Genomic DNA, 6,000 nt, shown 5'->3' on the forward strand with positions numbered 1-6,000 from the left:
GCCGGCGGGCCCTTCACAACCACGACTCCCCGATGACAGCAGAATGTATACAATGCTGGATTTAAAAATTAGGGGGGGAAATGGCATGGGTGTGTCCCCCCCCAAAATCCATGCCAGGACCCTCGGGTCTTTTGGGGGGAGCCCCATGCCAAAATCTAAAAATAAAAAGGGTGTGGGTGCCCCCCCAAAAAAAATTCATATGAGGCCCTTTGGGTCTGACATGGGTTTTGAGGGGAGCCCCATGCTAAAATCTAAAAATAAAAAGGGTGTGGGTGACCCCCCCAATAAATTCATATGAAGCCCTCCAGGTCTGACATGGATTTTTCGGGGAGCCCCATGCTAAAATCTAAAAATAAAAAGGGTGTGGGTGCCCCCCCAAAAAAATTCATATGAGGCCCTTCAGGTCTGACATGGGTTTTGAGGGGAGCCCCAAGCCAAAATCTAAAAATAAAAAGGGTGTGGGTGCCCCCCCAAAAAAAATTCATATGAGGCCCTTCGGGTTTGACATGGGTTTTGAGGGGAGCCCCATGCTAAAATCTAAAAATAAAAAGGGTGTGGGTGCCCCCCCAAAAAAAATCATATGAGGCCCTTCAGGTCTGACATGGGTTTTGAGGGGAGCCCCATGCTAAAATCTAAAAATAAAAAGGGTGTGGGTGCCCCCCCCAAAAAAATCATATGAGGTCCTTTGGGTCTGACATGGGTTTTTCGGGGAGCCTCAAGCCAAAATCTAAAAATAAAAAGGGTGTGGGTGCCCCCCCAAAAAAAATCATATGAGGCCCTTCGGGTTTGACATGGGTTTTGAGGGGAGCCCCATGCTAAAATCTAAAAATAAAAAGGGTGTGGGTGTCCCCCCCAATAAATTCATATGAGGCCCTTCAGGTCTGACATGGGTTTTGAGGGGAGCCCCATGCTAAAATCTAAAAATAAAAAGGGTGTGGGTGCCCCCCCAAAAAAAATTCATATGAGGCCCTTTAGGTCTGACATGGGTTTTGATGGGAGCTCCATGCCAAAATCTAAAAATAAAAAGGGTGTGGGTGCCCCCCCAAAAAAAATCATATGAGGCCCTTCAGGTCTGACATGGGTTTTGAGGGGAGCCCCATGCTAAAATCTAAAAATAAAAAGGGTGTGGGTGCCCCCCCCAAAAAAATCATATGAGGTCCTTTGGGTCTGACATGGGTTTTTCGGGGAGCCTCAAGCCAAAATCTAAAAATAAAAAGGGTGTGGGTGCCCCCCCAAAAAAAATCATATGAGACCCTTCGGGTTTGACATGGGTTTTGAGGGGAGCCCCATGCTAAAATCTAAAAATAAAAAGGGTGTGGGTCCCCCCCCAATAAATTCATATGAGGCCCTTCAGGTCTGACATGGGTTTTGAGGGGAGCCCCATGCTAAAATCTAAAAATAAAAAGGGTGTGGGTGCCCCCCCAAAAAAAATTCATATGAGGCCCTTTAGGTCTGACATGGGTTTTGATGGGAGCTTCATGCCAAAATCTAAAAATAAAAAGGGTGTGGGTGCCCCCCCAAAAAAAATCATATGAGGCCCTTCAGGTCTGACATGGGTTTTGAGGGGAGCCCCATGCTAAAATCTAAAAATAAAAAGGGTGTGGGTGCCCCCCCCCAAAAAAATCATATGAGGTCCTTTGGGTCTGACATGGATTTTTCGGGGAGCCTCAAGCCAAAATCTAAAAATAAAAAGGGTGTGGGTGCCCCCCCAAAAAAAATCATATGAGACCCTTCGGGTTTGACATGGGTTTTGAGGGGAGCCCCATGCTAAAACCTAAAAATAAAAAGGGTGTGGGTGTCCCCCCCAATAAATTCATATGAGGCCCTTCAGGTCTGACATGGGTTTTGAGGGGAGCCCCATGCTAAAATCTAAAAATAAAAAGGGTGTGGGTCCCCCCCCCCCCAATAAATTCATATGAGGCCCTTCAGGTCTGACATGGGTTTTGAGGGGAGCCCCATGCAAAAATCTAAAAATAAAAAGGGTGAGGGTGCCCCCCCAAAAAAAATTCATATGAGGCCCTTTAGGTCTGACATGGGTTTTGAGGGGAGCCCCATGCTAAAATCTAAAAATAAAAAGGGTGTGGGTGCCCCCCCCAAAAAAATTCATATGAGGCCCTTTTGGTCTGACATGGGTTTTTCGGGGAGCCTCAAGCCAAAATCTAAAAATAAAAAGGGTGTGGGTGCCCCCCCCAAAAAAATCATATGAGGCCCTTCGGGTTTGACATGGGTTTTGAGGGGAGCCCCATGCTAAAATCTAAAAATAAAAAGGGTGTGGGTGTCCCCTCCAATAAATTCATATGAGGCCCTTCAGGTCTGACATGGGTTTTGAGGGGAGCCCCATGCTAAAATCTAAAAATAAAAAGGGTGTGGGTGCCCCCCCAAAAAAAATTCATATGAGGCCCTTTAGGTCTGACATGGGTTTTGATGGGAGCTCCATGCCAAAATCTAAAAATAAAAAGGGTGTGGGTGCCCCCCCCAAAAAAATCATATGAGGCCCTTCAGGTCTGACATGGGTTTTGAGGGGAGCCCCATGCTAAAATCTAAAAATAAAAAGGGTGTAGGTGCCCCCCCAAAAAAAATCATATGAGACCCTTCGGGTTTGACATGGGTTTTTCGGGGAGCCTCAAGCCAAAATCTAAAAATAAAAAGGGTGTGGGTGCCCCCCCAAAAAAAATCATATGAGACCCTTCGGGTTTGACATGGGTTTTGAGGGGAGCCCCATGCTAAAATCTAAAAATAAAAAGGGTGTGGGTCCCCCCCCAATAAATTCATATGAGGCCCTTCAGGTCTGACATGGGTTTTGAGGGGAGCCCCATGCTAAAATCTAAAAATAAAAAGGGTGTGGGTGCCCCCCCAAAAAAAATTCATATGAGGCCCTTTAGGTCTGACATGGGTTTTGAGGGGAGCCCCATGCTAAAATCTAAAAATAAAAAGGGTGTGGTAGTCCCCCCCAAAAAAATTCATATGAGGCCCTTCGGGTCTGACATGGGTTTTGAGGGAAGCCCCAAGCCAAAATCTAAAAATAAAAAGGTGTGGGTGCCCCCCCCCCCCAAACCCTTAGGTCTGGTATGGATTTTAAGCAGAACGCCATAACAGACGCTTATCTGAGCCAAACAGCCTGGCAGGCCAGGAAAGGGGAACGACAATAGAGTGCCCCCCCTCCTGAACCATACCACCCAACATACCCTTAACATGGGGGGGGTGCTTTGGGGGCACCTTGTCCCTCAATTGAGTTGAATATACACTGCAAAAAAAATGAAAGAACGACTTTGTAATCCGAGTCGCATGAAGTCCATGACTCTCCCGGGATATGGATCTGGTCAGGTAAGTCGCAGAGGATCTGGTCAGGTAAGTCGCAGAGGGGGTGGTAATCAGTTTCAGCTGCTTTGGTGGTAATGAAATTGACAACAGGTGCACTAGATGGGCAACAATGAGATGACCCCCAAAATAGGAATGGTTTCCCAGGTGGAGGCCACTGACATTTTTTCCCTCCTCATCTTACCTGACTGTTTTTCTCTCGTTTTGCATTTGGCTCGGGTCGGTGTCACTACTGGTAGCATGAGGCCATACCTGGACCCTACAGAGGTTGCACAGGCAGTCCAACTCCTCCAGGATGGCACATCAATACCTGCCATTGCCAGAAGGTTTGCTGTGTCTCCCAGCACAGTCTCAGGAGCACGGAGGAGGTTCCAGGAGACCAGAGCATGGAGGAGATTCCAGGAGACGAGAGCATGGAGGAGATTCCAGGAGACAAGAGCATGGAGGAGATTCCAGGAGACGAGAGCACGGAGGAGATTCCAGGAGACAAGAGTATGGAGGAGATTCCAGGACACAAGAGTATGGAGGAGATTCCAGGACACAAGAGCACGGAGGAGATTCCAGGAGACAAGAGCACGGAGGAGATTCCAGGAGACAAGAGCACGGAGGAGATTCTAGGAGACAAGAGTATGGAGGAGATTCCAGGACACAAGAGCACGGAGGAGATTCCAGGAGACAAGAGCACGGAGGAGATTCCAGGAGACAAGAGCACGGAGGAGATTCTAGGAGACGAGAGCACGGAGGAGATTCCAGGAGACAAGAGCACGGAGGAGATTCCAGGAGACAAGAGCACGGAGGACATTCTAGGAGACGAGAGCATGGAGGAGATTCCAGGAGACCAGAGCACGGAGGAGATTCCAGGAGACGAGAGCACGGAGGAGATTCCAGGAGACAAGAGCACGGAGGAGATTCCAGGAGACGAGAGTATGGAGGAGATTCCAGGACACAAGAGCACGGAGGAGATTCCAGGAGACAAGAGTATGGAGGAGATTCCAGGACACAAGAGCACGGAGGAGATTCCAGGAGACAAGAGCACGGAGGAGATTCCAGGAGACAAGAGCACGGAGGAGATTCTAGGAGAAAAGAGCACGGAGGAGATTCCAGGAGACGAGAGCACGGAGGAGATTCCAGGAGACGAGAGCACGGAGGAGATTCCAGGAGACGAGAGCACGGAGGAGATTCCAGGAGAAGAGAGCACGGAGGAGATTCCGGGAGACAAGAGCATGGAGGAGATTCCAGGAGACGAGAGCATGGAGGAGATTCCAGGAGACAAGAGCACGGGAGGAGATTCCAGGAGACAAGAACATGGAGGAGATTCCAGGAGACAAGAGAATGGAGGAGATTCCACGAGACAAGAGCATGGAGGAGATTCCACGAGACAAGAGCATGGAGGAGATTCCAGGAGACAAGAACATGGAGGAGATTCCAGGAGACAAGAGAATGGAGGAGATTCCACAAGACAAGAGCACGGAGGAGATTCCAGGAGACAAGAGAATGGAGGAGATTCCAGGAGACAAGAGCATGGAGGAGATTCCAGGAGACGAGAGCATGGAGGAGATTCCAGGAGACAAAAGCATGGAGGAGATTCCAGGAGACAGGCGGTTCCTCTAGGAGAGCTGGACAGGCCCGTAGAAGGTCCTTACCCATCAGCAGGACCGGTATCTGCTCCTTTGTACAAGGAGGAGCAGGATGAGCCCTACCAGAGCCCTACAAAATGACCTCCAGCAGGCCACTGGTGTGAATGTCTCTGACCAAACAATCAGAAACAGACTTCATGAGGGTGGCCTGAGGGCCCGACGTCCTCTAGTGGGCCCTGTGCTCACTGCCCGGCACCATAGAGCTGGATTGGCATTGGCCATTGAACCCCAGAATTGGCAGGTCCACCACTGGTGCCCTGTGCATTTCACAGATGAGAGCAGGTTCCCCCTGAGCAGGGGTGGACTGACAACTCATGGGGCCCCCGGGCAATAGGGGATCATGGGGCCCCTGTGTCCTTGCCCAAACTCAAAAAAGCCTATGAAAAAGATACCAGGGGCATCTCATGGGGCCCCCTACTGACCCCGGGCCCTCGGGCAGTGCCCGAGTTTCCAAATGGTCAGTCCGCCCCTGCCCCTGAGCACATGTGACAGACGTGAAAGGGTCTGGAGAAGCGGTGGAGAACGTTCTGCTGCCTGTAACATGGTTCAGCATGACCGTTTGGTGGTGGGTCAGTGATGGTCTAGTGAGACATCTCCATGGAGGGACACACAGACCTCTACAGGCTAGACAATGGCCCCCTGACTGCCATTAGATATGTGGATGAAATCCTTGGACCCATTGTCAGACCCTACACTGGTGCAGGGGGTCCTGTGTTCCTCCTGATGCAGTGGGTCCTGGGTTCCTCCTGGTGCGGTTGGTCCTGGGTTCCTCCTGGTGCGGTGGGTCCTGGGTTCCTCCTGGTGCGGTGGGTCCTGGGTTCCTCCAGGTGCGGTGGGTCCTGGGTTCCTCCTGGTTCAGGGGGTCCTGGGTTCCTCACGGTGCAGTGGGTCCTGTTTTCCTCCTGGTGCGGTGGGTCCTGGGTTCCTCCCGGAGCGGTGGGTCCTGGGTTCCTCCCGGTGCAGTGGGTCCTGGGTTCCTCCCGGTGCAGTGGGTCCTGGGTTCCTCCCGGTGCAGTGGGTCCTGGGTTCCTCCCGGTGCAGTGGG

Source organism: Staurois parvus, unplaced genomic scaffold (genome assembly GCF_062004578.1).
Source record: "Staurois parvus isolate SC_StPar_1 unplaced genomic scaffold, SC_StPar_1.0 ptg001599l, whole genome shotgun sequence".
NCBI lineage: Eukaryota > Metazoa > Chordata > Amphibia > Anura > Ranidae > Staurois > Staurois parvus.